The following is a 16249-nucleotide window of genomic DNA, read 5'->3' as shown; positions in this document are numbered from 1 at the left end:
ATAGACGAAGAGAAGAAAATACAACAGAAAGAAATAAAGAATAAACATATAAAGAGATGAGAGAAATAAATAAATTAATATATTGTTTATTGATTAATATGTATTTGCACTTCTTTTTCTAGTTGGATCAAATGTTGATTCTCCAAAGTCAGTTCCTTGCCTGGGTGGGTATTACGCTAATTCGGGTACATACAAATATTCCTAGACATCCTATTGGGCATGTTTATGAGAATTTCAAAGTCTACACGATAAGGTATTTAAAGATATCACACATATACTTGATTTCCACACCTTAAAGACAACAGCCTATGCCATCCGATTAAGAAACTGTTACAGAGAAAACAAAAGAATGTGGTAGTGCAGATAATATGGTCTCAGGATGTGTGTGCATCTAAGACACGACCTTTAGGTTATTCTCTAGTATAACTGTATGGGGGGTCTTTATCGTCAATTGTTTTCTTTTCATTTTCCTTAAATCAATTGATGTGTTTCAAATCATACGTGAGTTGTGAGTTAAAGTCCCTCAAACACTCACCTGCATAAGGGATCCATTTTTTCTCCAACTTATCATCATATATAAACTCAAAAGTCGAATAGGGTTACATCAATAACTATGTATTAGTAATTAAAGAAATATTATTGAATCATGTAAATTAAAACTAATACTTTAACACGTGTCCATATGCTTTCTTTCAAATATATTGATATCCGGATCCAATCATCTATCAAAATACTTATTTTGCTATGTCAAAGGAATGCAACATAACTCCTAAAAAGGAGATAATTTGTACCATATCAAGTCCAAATTTTATCATTAAACTCGATGGATAACTTGTCACTAAAGTTGCAGACTTTTGATAATTTAGCCATCATTTTATCACCTTCAAACTTTCTTTTTCTAGTCTGTTTATATAATAGAATACTCATTTGTATGAGTCTCTCCGCTAGATGAATAGTCCATCTTTGTCAAAACAACAATAAAAGAAAAATAGCACCATAACATTAAAACAATCTTAACAACAATATTATCCTCAACCATTCATACATACATCAACATGACTAAAAAAACCTTCACATCTCAATAACACAAAACCATCGATAACTCAATAACAACAGTAACGCTAAATTTAACCATCATTTTACTCAACAGTAACAATAAAAACAATAAACATATCATTAAACATCAACAAAAACAATACAATCATAATTACAACATATCTCAACATATCTCAACAATAGCATGGTCAGAGATATATGGGGAGAGAACATTAACGCTCATTTCACTATTATCCTGGAACCAAGCAGCATTAGCAATCAATTTGTTAATCCTAGAGTAAATGGAATTTAGACTTTGTTTATTATACCAAGTGAAGGACTCCCCTTTGATGTCCATTTCACACAGCCCTGTGGACCCCAGCATATTATTATAGTCCTCATACTCAGTTCCCCAATCAATTTCCCCCATGTCCTGTCATGTGATGTAGCCATATTATTATAGTCTCCTACTGCACACCAGGCCCCATTGTACCTCCTATGCAGATCTATCATATGCTTCTATAAAGTCTTTCTATGCTCCAGCTGGCTTAGAGCATAGATAGCAGTCAATCAGTACTTGAAACCCGCCATCATGTCATAAACACCACAATGGATGTACTGGCTAGAGCTACAAACATGTCAGTCCACTTTATTTGTATTCCAATAAATCCAAATTCTACCATTAGCATGGTGATTGTAGTTATCAATGTACTCACCCTTCAAATTCAGTTTGTCCCTAATAGCCTTAGCTTTATTCTTCTTAACCCTGGTCTCTACAAGGATGATAATATCAGCATGGAATTTAAGGAGATGGGAGCTAATCTCCCTAATTTCTCCAGTCTTATTCAGCCCCCTAATGTTCCAAGAAATTAACATGGTCCTCTATCCACTGCTACTAGGTGGTCATTCAAAACCCCTAGAGCATCAAATCCATTCATACAATCTACATGGTGTGAGGATTCAGGGAACATATGGCTCTTACCTCTGTCTCTCACAGCTTTGTTAGCTCTTGTCCATGGTTGCTCTTCCTATCTCATCTACCGGAGGCTTCAATTGGTCCTCCTTTGGTATGGTTAATATCTCCTCTTGAATAGGCTTTGGCTCCTCAGGTTTCTTCTGTCTCGGTTCCACACTTTTGCTTTGGGCTGCTCCCCACCAGTGTTTTAAAAACCGGACCGGTCGAACCGGGAACCGGCCAGGTAACCGGTCTGGTTCAATAGTCGGATCGGGTATGCCATCAAACCGGTGGGAACCGGTAAAAACCGGGAGAACCGGCGGTTTAATTGTTTTTTTTTTTAAATTTTTTAAAATTTTTTTTAAAATTTTTTTTAACATTTCTTTTAAACTTTTTTTTAATATTTTTAATAAATTTTCTTAAATAGCATAACCATATTGAATTTTATTTGATTTTCTTTTTAGGAGATCCTATTTTGAATTAAATTTGGTACACATTTGAGTTATTTTATTATAAACTATTCAATTAGATTATGTTGTAATTAAACTTTGTTTAGATTATGTTGTAATTAGATTTTGTTTGCAATTAGACTTTGTAATTTTTTACTATTTTGTTATGTGTGATACCTTTGTTTAAAATTTGAATTTAAGTTATGAAATTGTGAATTTATGATATGATATTTTTAAAAAATTTAAAAGCTAGTTATATTTTTTTAGAGACTGAATCATCCGATTCGACCGGTTTTATACCTATATAATGACAGGTCTATTCAACCGAGTTATCCGGTTTAATCTGGTTTGGTCGTGCGGTTCGACCAGTGACCCAGTGGTTCGACCGTTAAACCAGTGTGACCCAGTACCCTCACTGGTTCGATGACCGGCCCGGTTTTTAAAACACTGCTCCCCACATCTGTGTCATACTTGTTGACACTTATCACCGAATTTTGGCCTCCATTCATACTCAATCGCTTGCATCCTTCTTATCCCATGGTTATCCTTAATGAATATTTATTTTGGCAGCTTCTTTGTAATATCAACCTCCACCAGGATACGCGGATATGACACCCCTAGTTTATGAGTGGTGCATTCATCAGTGTCCAACGGAGATGCTATAACACTTCCAATCTTGTTCAAACTAGTTCCCCCCTATAACTGAAAAGGAAGCTTAGGAAGCTTAATCCAAATAGGGACGGTTCTAACTAAATCCTCATGCAGGTTGAACTCTGGGTTCCATTCCTTGATCAGAACTGGCATTCCACGGATAGAGTAAGGTCCCTTCATTAGTACCGCATCCATGTCCTCATACTTCTTAAATCTGAGGATGAAGTACCACTCGTCATGATAGAACAAGTTTGGAAGTTGAACAAAGTTCCATGTCTTCTGCATAAAATGCTTGATAGCATGCACACTCAAATCTTCACATAAGACATTGAGAATTAGAGCATTTTTCCAGAATTAGAGTTCCGATGCAACGTCTTCATCATTGATTTCTACTTCAATTTCCCCATTAATCACCATCGGAGCTATGTATGCCATAGTTCTTCCCTTCGCTGGATTCCGATTATCACTGATAACATCCACCCACAATCGTCGGGATTCAGGTTCATCCTTGTTCTCGAGATATATGGTTCCATCAACTGAATCACCTTTGTTACTCTCTAGAGTTCTTCTTTCACTAGCTTGGCCATCATCCTTATTAATTCTCTCCAATGTCACCTCCGATTGGTTCTCCGACGACGCATAGCTCATCGGTGACGCGAGCACCGTCTGGGGACGCCCTCGTGACCGCTTTGCTCCCATCGTTTTTTGAAAATTTCTAAATTATATTTTTTATTTATAAAGTTCTACAAAATATTTTAATGTGATGATTCGTCATGTTCATAAGTGGCACATCATTTAAAAATAGATAAATTATCAATTTTAATTAAGTATGAAAATAAAAAATAAGAGATAAAACTGTTTCATTTTAAAATAGGAAGACTAATTATTTGAATGAGTAAAAACCGAGAAACCAAAACTATAATTAAATTAAAAGTACATTGTGGCCAAATAGTAAAGCTTTGTTGCCAAGCTTTAAAGAAAAATAGAATTATAGCTAATTAATTCCTTTACAATAACGCACAAGTTTTCTAAAACTAAAAACATAATCAATAGAAACAACAATATTTTATTGTATATAATATGAAATTTGTCTCAAAATGTAAGCCCAAAAAAGCTATAAGAGCTTTTGTTAGATTTTAATCATGCAAGACAAAATCCAGCTGTCATAAAATGTGTTTCGTACGTTTTCAATAAATAAATAACACTCGAGCAAAGTTTGAAACAACAGATCAGAGTGGCGCAGCGGAAGCGTGGTGGGCCCATAACCCACAGGTCCCTGGATCGAAACCAGGCTCTGATAAATGTTTCATTTTTTCAAACGACATGTATATCACCGTTTTACAAAAAGACCATTGTCGTTTCCGGAAACTCGTTTACGGGATGCTACTACTGTATACACAATGTTGACACAAAATGATATAATGAACACTTTATTATTTTTATAAAAATAAATATTTATTACTTATTTTATACTTAACTTAATACTATATGTATATATATTATATGTACATACACACACTATTGTAAAGACACACTTTTTGTTCATACGTTTTTTTATAATATTTTGTATTGATTGTATATATTTTGATATATATGATATTGAAATAATATTCTTTTATAAGATTAAAGTATTTTTTTTAAATGTCAATAGTATTTAATAATAATGAGATGTTTTATTTAAAATAAAAAATGAGAAAATTAGACGTGTTTTTTCATAGTTACTCTTTCTACAAAAATTAGTGGAAAAATTGTGCGTCGGCAGTTTTAAGTAGATGGATATCAAAGTTGGTTGATGATAATCAGGTCGACAAATTACACTAGAGGTTCTTTATGTAACATGTTGGTCTTTAATTTTTTTAATAACTTGGCCCTTTAACCTATCAAACGTGTGCACTATTATCCTTTTTTTAACAGAGTGAAAGTGCTAATTGTGGATCTAATTATTTTGAGTGGTAAAAAAATGATGATGTGCAACCAGAAATACAACAATCAACATTTTTAAATGTTCAAAATATAGAGAAAAAATGTAGAAAACAACTAAAAGGACCAAGTTGTTAAAAAAAAACTTAAAGGACCAACTTGTTACATAAATATATATTAAAGGACCTCTAGTGTAATTTTTCCTAATCAGATGTCTTTGATCAAGGGATCTAGAGCTAGACTTTGTAATGTTCCTTCTCATACTCTATATAGAAATGATATCATGATATTTTGTAGAGGAGATCAAAACTCTATCAAAGCCATTCATAATCTGCTAGATATGCTAGTTGCTCCGATCAAATTTGTAATGCTTCAAAATCTATTATTCATGTTGAAGCAACGATCAACTGTAGTTAAAATATGTTGGCTGCAATGCTTGGTTTTTCTATGGCCTTTCCTCCTTTCCTGTACCTATGAGCTCATGTTTTCATTATTAGACCTAAAACCCACTACTTCTAATTCGTAGCAGACAAGGTGAGACTAAAACTAGCATCTTGGAAAACAAGTCTTCTCTCAATTATGGAAGAGTTCAATTATTTAGATCATTGGTTCAAAGTATAAGATAAAATCAAATAAGATAAGATAGATGTATAAGATAAGATAAGATAGATAGATAAATAAGATAATATAAAATTGATAACACAAGATAAGATAAAATAAGATAAGAGAAGATTAGGTCGAAAAAATAAAATAAGATAAATACATAGATAAGATAAAATAAGATAAAATAGATAAATACGATAAGATAAGATATATAAGATATAGAGATAATATAAGATAGGATAACATAAAATAATATAAGATAAGAAGATAAGATAGGATAGATATAGATAATACAAGATAGGATAAGATAATATAATATAAGATAAGATAAAATCTATAAGATAAAATAATAGAAGATTAGATAAGATAATATAAGATAAATTGATATATAAGATAAGATAAGATATATGAGTAAGATAAGATAAAATAAAATTATATATATATATATATATATATATATATATATATATATATATATATATATATATATATATATATATATATATATATATATATATATATATATATATATATATATATATATATATATATATATATATAAGATAGATATGATAATATATGGTTTGATTAGATAAGATAAATAGACAATATAAGATAAGATATATGAGTAAGATAAGATAAAATAAAATAAAACAAAATAGATATATAAGATGAGATAGATACAATAAGATAAGATAAGATAAATAGATGAGGTAAATGAGACATATAAGACAGATAAGATATATAAGTAAGATATTGATGCTTCCGCAAGTGCACGGAAATATCGACCAAATTTTTCGGGGCTATTACGAATTAGTCTTAGGATTTTATTTCTGCATTTAATTTATGTACTCTGATTCGAAGCCTTCAGGTGTATTGCAATTCAGCATCTATTTAATTCCAGGTTTTTCTATTCGCTGCTATTGTTTTCTAATTTAATTGCTAAATCATGTTTCTCATTATGTTTTATTACCTTAATTGCATGTTTATTTTCCTATCTATGTCCGACTAAATATTCTTGAGTCTGGTGTATGAGCACTGTTGTTACCGATGGGACTCCATAAAAATTATAGGTGGAATTTATGAAAACATTTTTGTTTTGGTTTTACTTTCCAACTCTAATTTATGTAGCTTTGTCTCGAGCTTTTTCTTTTCTATTTCTTTTCTTCTACTTCTTTCCTTCCATTTCTTTCATTCCATTTTCTCTCCTTCCTTTTTATTTCCTTGCATAACTATTTTATAATCGTGTACCTGAAATACGATAAAAAATATCAACAAAATAAAACATAAACAAATCAAAATTAAATAAGAACTCATGTGAATCAAGTCAAATATACGATACAATTTTGCGTTATCAAATATATGAGTAAGATACGATAGGATAAAATAAGATAAGAGATAAGACAAGACAAGACAAGACAAGATAAAATAAATAGATAAGATAGATGAGATATATAAGATAAGATTAGATTAAATTAGACAATAAGGTAAGATAAGATAGTGGAGATAAATAATATAAGATAAGATATATGAGTAAGAAAAGAAAAGAAAAAAATAAGATAGATAGAAAAAATAAGATAAAATAAGATAAATAGATAAGATAAGATAAGATAGCTAACATAGCTAAGATAGCTAAGATAAATAAGATAAGATAATATAAGATTGGATAAGATAAATAGATTAGATAAAATAAGATATATGAGTAAGATAAAATAAGATAGATAGATAAGATAAAATAGATGAACCGATAAGATAAGATAAGATAAGATAAGTAAGATAAGATAAGATAATATAAGATAAATAGAAAAGATAAAATAGATTAGATAAATAAGATAAGACAAGATAGTTGCAATAAGATAAAAGAAAATAATATAAATAGATAAGATAAATAGATTAGACAAGATAAGATAAATAGTTGCAACAGAGTTGCTAACCCAGTTCGGTTCAACCAACCTACATTTGGAGTCTACCAAGCCAGGAAGAAGACGACACTATCAGCAGTAGTATTTTATGTAAACAACCTCCGGTTTACAGGAAACAACCTCCGGCCACCTAATCACTAACCAATGAAACCTTTACCTTAGAAACCCATCTAAGATAAGAGGACCTCTACTCACTCCCTAGTGGTACCTAAACCTGCTACAACCCCTGCAACATACAAAACCAGTTTGGAGAACATCACTCCAAACCCAAAACAAACAAAAACTCTTTGACACAAATAAACTTGGAATTGCTTCATAGCTTCTTCCAAGGACACAACTCAACTCATTGCTTCACAGCTTCTGAGTGAGTAAAATAAACCTCTTGCTTACAGGCTTCGAGGCACAAATCAATGACCATCCCATAATCTGGGTGGTTCACTTTACATGGTTAACCCTTATGATTACATCTTTCTAAAACCGGATAACTTGCTGAACTAGGTTACAAAGCTTTATATTTATAACCTATTCCCAACTGGACTTGGGCCTTCAATCACAACCTTATTTGCTGTCATAAGTCAGCAGAAAACTTCTGCTAAAAGAAAGGTGTTCAATCATAAGTTTCCTAAATTATCTCCATAATTAGAAACTGCATAATCTTCAATATTCTGACTTGATTCTCTTGATCTTTAAACCTGTGCCACATAGGATTGTATAATATTCCATAGAATATTATGCATCTATTGAGTACATACTGGATCTTCATATTCCAGCTCAGTAGGTGTGATGTCATGAGTTTCTGCATATGACATCTCATAAGACATGTTGTCACAGAACATGTCTCAACATCCCATAGAACATCTTGCTGTTGTACCTGTTTTGTACCAGTTTATATTTGCAAGTTCTATACATCCTATTACATATTGTTGCTATTACATTTTAGCCAAACATAAATGGCAATCACATAATTCAGAGAATTAACAAAATATATAGTAAGATAGGATGAGATAATATAGATAATAAGATAAGATAGATAGACAAGATAAGATAAGATAGATCGATAAGATAGATAAATAATATAAGATAAGATAAGATATGACAAGATAAGATAGATAGATAGATAGATAGATAGATAGATAGATAGATAGATAACATAGATAGATGGATTCACACATAGATAAATATATAGATATGAATAGATAGATAAATAGATAGATAAGATAAGATACAATAAGACAGATACGATAGATAGATAGATAGATAGATAGATAAGAGTAACTACTCCTTTTATTTACCGATAAATAATTTATTGTGATCATCTATTTATTTAAAAAAAATTCTTTTTTCTATATTTAAAAAAATTTATTTACAAAAATCTCTAAATTCAAAATAATAACTTAACAGATTTTTAAAATATGTATACGGTGAAAAACTATTACAAAAGTTGAAAAAAAGTAAAACTAAAAATTTGTCATTTATATTGTATTGAAATTAAGAATAAAAAACATATTAAAAATATAATATGTGTGACCCGAAATAAAAATTGATTATATAAAGAGAATAAAATATAAAATTTTCTTACAAACATGAAAAAATTATTCAACTAAAATCTAACTGAAATTAAAATTAAAAGTAGTTATGAAATGAGAAACAAATTTATTTTAAACACAGATGAGAAAATGTGAAAGTACTAACCACTTCATTTAATATTGTGAATTTTAAAAATTAATTTATATTATTTTGATAAGGTTTGAGTGCAGAAATAAGTAATTATGAGGCGATAATTAGGCATGTCAAAATAATTCGTACTTGCAGGTATTTAACGAATCTGCTTTAAATTAGACGGGAGAAATCTATTTTGATTGGATTTGAGTTTTCTTCGATTATAAAATACAAAAATGAGTCGGGTAATAAGAACGTTAGTATTTAGGATGCGTTTGATTTGCTAAAAAAACGAGGTACTGGACAGGACAAATTTTTTTTGTACCCTGCTTGATGCAAAAACTAACCATAGTACTGGACAAAAAATATGGTAAGGTACTGGACAAAACTATAATTTCTTGTCCCCGACTAAACCATGAGACAACTTTTTGTTCCAAGCACTAATTATAAAAAAATATCAAAACATTATTTTTTACTCTCTTTCTAATTATTTAATATTTTAATTCATAAATATAATATTAATATTTTATATATAAAAAAATGTTATAATAAAAATTATACTGTTTTTACTCGGTTTATTGACATATCAAATAAAGTAGAGAAAAAAAATCTCAATTTATTATTTTTCTTCTCTTCTCATTATTTAATATTTTGATTAAAAAATATTAATAAAAACTATTATAAAAGAAATTATATTATTTTGTCTGTTACATAAACATATTAAACAAAGTAGAGTAAAAAACTATTTTTTCATTTTTTTTCCTCCTTATTATTTAATATTTTGATTCATAAATATTATATTTTATATATCAATAAATAATATTATATTAGAAATTATATTATTTTGTCTGGTGCATAGACATATCAAGCAAAATCGAGAAAATAATTGTCCAGTCCAGTAACTGTAACACCCAGAAATTCGATTATTCGCTTAATCTAGACGTTCAGAGTGTTTAGTAAAGTTTTCGTATTTTGAGACGATTTAGTCGGTATTAGTTCGGGATAGCGGATCGATATTCAATCAAGAGTTTTGATATTTTCAGTATTAGAAATATTATTGGAATAATATTTGAAGTTTTGAGAATTTTCTGAGTAATTAAGATTAGACCGGAAATATGATATATTCGTCGAATTTGGATTGTCGATGTTATTTAAGGGCGTATTTGGAATTATATAAATCGAAGTCGGATAGTCAGAAAATAATATTAAGAATAATATTACTTATAAGTCGGAATTATTATATTGAAGGAATTATTATTACAAGTGATATTTTGGTTATTGAGTTATATCTCTTATTGGGCCTAAATTGATTTTGGAGGATATTAAATAAATAAGAGTTGTTAGCCACTAAGCCCAAATTGGATTTTAAATTAGGGTTTTAGAGATTTTGGAAAGAGGGAGTTGTCATAATGAAGAGACAAGAATAGAGGAGAAAGAGGCAAGACTATGGAGAAGAAGAAGAAGAAGCTTGAAGAGTTTTCATCCATGGTGTCAAGTAAAGATGCAATTAGAGACCCATTGAGTTGCTTCCATTGATAAGGTAAGGGTGGGGTTCTCTTCCTATAATGGGACTTATGAACAATTGTATGTGGGGAATTGAGTGTATAGATTTGTTGCATTTGATGTGTTAAATTGTTGCTGTAAAAAATTAGTGTTGTTGTGAAAATTAGTAGCACGTGAAAATTAATCGTGTTGCAAGTATATAAATTTAGTTAAGAATCCGATGGATTTTCTGGAACTGCTCCGTCGAAGGTGTCGACCAGCATACAAAGGAGATGACCGTCATAGCTAAAGGGGAGGACCGTCCCTAGCTGTTGTCTTGTTAAGTTAAATTATATATATATATATATATATATTAACTAATTTAAATGTGTTTAGTTGATGAAAATAACATGATAAATTATATACATACACTAATTGATTAAATAAGTTTAGTATATTGCAATAACCATAAGTAATTAGCAGTGATAAATTAATCAATACCAGAATGATTACAACGTGTGCAGGCAAATTGAAAAGTAACAGCTTAGTTATAGCAGACTGAAGAGTTAACAGGTGTGAATTTCTTTGGTTCAGTAGTATAATATATTAATTATAAATATATCAATTATAACATATATTTATGTATAATGGTAGAAATTAGTATATTAAGTTAAACAAAATATTTTGTTATAAGAATCATGTTTGGGGACCTATTAAATAACAGTAATATTTATATAATGCAAAACAGTCCCGTCGATTGAAATAGTCGAATTAAGAGGTATAATTAGTTGTCCGGAATTTGATGAAAATTTAGGTGGTAGCTAAGTTTAATTAGTACATTAACATGGTGATGTTATTTTGTTGAAATTGTGATATTTTACGAATGGACTAAAATTGTGCTTGGTTTAAATATTCTTTATAAATAAATTATAATAATTTAATAGAATTGTCAATAGAGTTGTTAGAGTTGTCAATAGAGTTGTTAGAGTCGACAATAAGTTGTCAGAGTTGTTTTGAATTATCAAGAGTCATATTTTTATTTGTTTTGAGTAATTCTGACATGTTTAGAGTTGTCAGTGTATAACGCCGGTGTTTGTTTTTTTCATTGGAACTTTAACAATTCATATCTTTTGAACCGTAACTCCGTTTGAGTCTCCGTTCGAGGCGTTAGAAAGTTAGCATGATATTCTTTTCAATAAAAATGGTTTTGAGCAATAGAATGCTAGAAATTGGAAATGGAGTAGAAATTGAAGTGAATTAAATTAATATAGTGTGATTATTAATTGGTTGATTAAATTAATAGTTGAATTAATTTCAATGTGTTTAATTGATTAGAATATAATTTGGAATTAGATTAACTATTTGGTTTGTCGGTAAATTACGATATTTTGAGAATTTATCCGTAATTGTGTTTTGATTGAATATGTATGTTGAGAAATATATATTATTATGTCAATGATGTTGTTTTGATATTGATTCTCTGTGGGTAGTTGGATAGCATTAATTTTAATGATTAATTGCTTGATTTTAAATGTGTATGTTCATATATAATTGGCAAAATGAGAATTAACATGAGATAATATGGTTACTAGTGTTAATTGGATTTTGTAAATCGTAATTGATTAATTGACCTTTTATATGTGAATGATATGTATGTGTTGTGAATGTTGTGTACAATTGGTGGATAATTCATCGAGTTGAATTATTGTGATATGCTAAATATTAAGATGGTAGAGATGATCTTAATTGCATATGTTTGATTAACATTGTACATACATTCATATCATGGATGCCTTGAAACAAAGGTGGTTTGCTTTGAAACATAAGCGAGGCTTAGATTCTAAAGTGAATCGGAAGCGGTAAACTATATGTTTACATTTGGTGGCTTTGATCTTGTCCGGATCTGAAGCGTGGCTAGATTCTATATGAATCGGAAGCGGTGGAACTTTGGGTCCACATTGGGTACCACATGCATAGAGTCACATGTCTTGCATTGAGTCACATTGAGGTTAAGTGATGTTTGAATATATGCATTTATGTGATTGTCATGTGTACATGAGATGTGATAATTGAAATTGGTGATGTTTTGATATATAATTGGTTAAACGTGTGAATATGTGATAATGATGGATTGTGTATATATTTGGGATAATAGTATTGAATCATGTGATTATTATACGATTGAACTTCGTGCATACTTGAATATGTGAAATTTATTGGATGATACTATTTACATGATTATGACTTGTTGTGCGATGAAAAGTATGAGAGATTAATGAACTATGGAAGTATGATGTGTATGGTAACTGTTGATACTTGCGATGTAATGATTTTATATGCCTGAATCCTAATATACAATTTATCATGCGCCCACTTATATGATTTGATATCTCACCCTTATCTCTTGTTTCGCCGTTGCCTTTATATTGGTAACGTGCAGGTATTCAAGTATGAAGATTTAGTTGTCGTTACTCGAGTCGGTTGTCACTCTGATACGTAGCACTCTGGGGGGAACGATTTATGTCATTCATGATGTTGTTGTTTAATTGTGTTATCTTGGTTGAACAAAATGATAAGTTAACTGAAGATATTTTATTGAATACTTGTTTAAGTGATTCCGCTGTGTTTTAATAAAATGAGTTATTCTGTTTCAAAGGTGTTATGTATCCGCTTTATGCGACGAGTTGATTTGTTTTGTTTTTATTATGTGACGCCTCATTTGTTTATTTAGAAATTTTGAAAACTCTGATTTATATATATTTTCCGGGTAGAAATGGGGTGTTACATTAGTGGTATCAGAGCAGGTCGGTCCGTCCGGCCAAGTTGTCGAGTCAGTTGAGTTGTGTGACAGTTGAATGATGTCAGTGTTTTATTCCTTAGTACGCGACATGTGTGTGAAACACTGTCAGTACTTGTTTGCTTTGTTGTAGGGATTGGTTTGATTACAAGTGGGGGAGAAGTTTTACTTCTTGAAGATGTTTCTGTTGTAAGGGATGGTCAAGTATGTTGAGTGACGATGTTCAGCACGGTTGAGGACTGAGAACTTGTCGGTGTGTTTAACCTTTGCGTCTGATGCCGGTGTTTGACAAGTGTTAAAGTGATAAAGTTGCGGTAGACTTTATGTTAGACTCGCATAAGTGATTAATGGACGTAGTCGATGTGTGAAGTGTTGTGAATCGCAAATCCGAGTTGGAACTCGAGAATGCGCGTAGCTTGAGTTTCGGATATCTAATTTGAACTCTGTTTGAAGCATCAGAAAGATAACGAGATGAAGTGTATTATAAGAATGATTTCCGCAACCGTAATAGAGTTGATTTTGACGTGATGATGTTGGGATGGGGTGTAGTTTGTCGTCGAAGTTATTTGAGGAGTTTGGGAGATAACATAAAAATTGTCGATGCTTGACGTTGATGTTTACAATTCGAATAACGTTAGAGATTTGTATCTTGGGTTTCGAGTATCAGTTGGACGTACCGTTTGAGCCTACGAAGAGGTGAAGTTGTATTCTACCTTATGGAAATGTGTAATCCTGTTGAATAAGAATGGTTATAACCGCAAATGTCTGAAGCGAAGTTAAGCAGAACTTGTTGTTGATGATTAAGATGAGAGAACGAGATGTTCGGTATTACAGATGATTTGAGTACTGATGACTTTTAAGGAAGAGTGAAGTAGTAGTGAAGAAAAATTCAGACTTAGGGATGATAGAAGTCGTATTTGGGATGCCAAAAGTGGCGGTGTGTATAAAAGGCTGTATGGAATTTCTATCGCCAGTTTATCGTGAGGATGACTTCGGTTCAGAAAAAAAATTGTGTGATGCTAAGTGATTGTGAATTAGACTTTTTTATTATGTTTGGACGTCGGTGTCTCATTGACAAGATCGATTGATAAGGTAAGATGTTGTAGGAATTGTAAAAACATAAAGTGAATCATTGGATTACGTCGTGTTAATGGATTTAAGTGGAAATTTGGAAAGGACGTTATTTTGATGTAACAACGATTTATACTCCACTAAGGTTGTCGGATACTAATTGGCAAATTGGGGAACTGATCACCCTCAATCTATTGTTAATGGTAGACGAAACTCGTGTTGGACGTTATAGATTTGTCTTGTTGTCTTAATAGTGTAGAAAGAATATCTATATTTTATCGTGAAGATAGTCGCCCATTAGCTTGTGTAGCTTGGTAAGAGGGATGGTTGAGTTAGAATTAGATGAGATTAACAATCGGTGTAGTACGTTTTATGCAAGCGAGTGTCACAAAGTGAAAGATTGGAATTATCAAGTAAACAACGATGTGAGGATGAGTATTGAAGAAAGTTTGTATTGGATCGAGAATTCGTGACTTTTATGTAGTATAGAACACAAAATTTTTCCAAAATACCAATGTATACAACTTTACGAACTTCGTGACGTTTATGTAGTATAGCACACACAAATCTTCCAAAATACCTAATTTTGCAAGTTTAACGAATTTTGTGTTTTTTATGTAGTATAGCACACGAATGTCTTCCAAAAGACTAAATTTTTCAAGTTTAACAAATTTCGTAACTTTTATGTAGTATAGCACACGAAAATCATCCAAAACACGATATTTTGCCAGTTTAACAAACTTCCTGACGTTTAGGTAGTATAGCACACGAAGTTTTACAAGTTTAACGAACTTTGTGTTTTTTATGTAGTATAGCACACGAAAATATTCAAAAATACCGATGTATGCTAGTTTAACAAACTTCGTGACTTTTATGTAGTATAGCACACGAAAATCTTCCAAAAGACCAAATTTTGCAAGTTTAACAAACTTAGTGAATTTCATGTAGTATAACAACACACAAACTTTTTCCAAAATACCAATTTTATACAAGTTTACTGAACTTCGTGTTGTTTATGTAGTATAGCACACGAAAATCTCCAAAAATACCAAATTTTGCAAGTTTAACGATCTTCATGACTTTTATGTAGTATAACACACGAAAATCTTCGAAAAGAATAAATTTTGCAAGCTTAAAAAACTTCGTGACTTTTATGTAGTATAGCATACACAAATTTCCCAAAATACCAATGTATGCAAGTTTAACGAACTTCGTGACTATTATGTAGTATTGCACACAAAAATCTTCCAAAAGACTAAATTTTGCAAGTTTAACAAACTTTGGGACATTTATGTAGTATAGCATACAAAAATCTTCCAATAGACCAAATTTTGAAAGTTTAACAAACTTCGTGACTTTTATGTCAGATAGCATAAGAAAATCTTCCAAAAGACTAAATTTTGCCAGTTTAACATACTTCGTAACTATTATGTAGTATAGCACACAGATGATTTCCCAAATACCAATGTAAACACGTTTTACAAACTTCGTGAAGTTTATGTAGTATAGCACACAGAAATCTCCCAAAATACAAAATTTTGCAAATTTAACGAACTTTGTGACTTTTATGTAGTATGGCATACGAAAATCTCCCAAAATACCAAATTTTGCAAGTTTAACGAGTTTCGTGTTTTTTATGTAGTATAGCACATGAATATCTTCCAAAGGACTAAAATTTTCAAGTTTAACAAATTTCGTGACTTTT

The 16249-nt window shown here is 30.7% G+C and overlaps 1 long non-coding RNA gene and 1 other non-coding gene across 2 annotated transcripts; both read left to right on the top strand.

The window, feature by feature from the left end:
- Positions 1 to 4318: 4318 nt before the first annotated feature.
- TRNAM-CAU (transfer RNA methionine (anticodon CAU)) lies at positions 4319 to 4390 on the top strand. The gene has a single exon. It is a non-coding gene; the product is annotated as a tRNA-Met (tRNA).
- A 1922-nt stretch (positions 4391 to 6312) lies between these two features.
- LOC131594408 (uncharacterized) lies at positions 6313 to 15488 on the top strand. Its single transcript, XR_009281368.1, has 3 exons — positions 6313 to 6517; positions 10569 to 10734; positions 13117 to 15488. It is a non-coding gene; the product is annotated as an uncharacterized LOC131594408 (long non-coding RNA).
- The last annotated feature ends 761 nt before the right edge of the window (positions 15489 to 16249 follow it).

This window comes from Vicia villosa, linkage group LG4 (genome assembly GCF_029867415.1).
Source record: "Vicia villosa cultivar HV-30 ecotype Madison, WI linkage group LG4, Vvil1.0, whole genome shotgun sequence".
Lineage (NCBI taxonomy): Eukaryota > Viridiplantae > Streptophyta > Magnoliopsida > Fabales > Fabaceae > Vicia > Vicia villosa.
The sequence above is the reverse complement of the archived record's forward strand: the minus strand, read 5'-3'. Positions and strand labels throughout refer to the sequence as shown.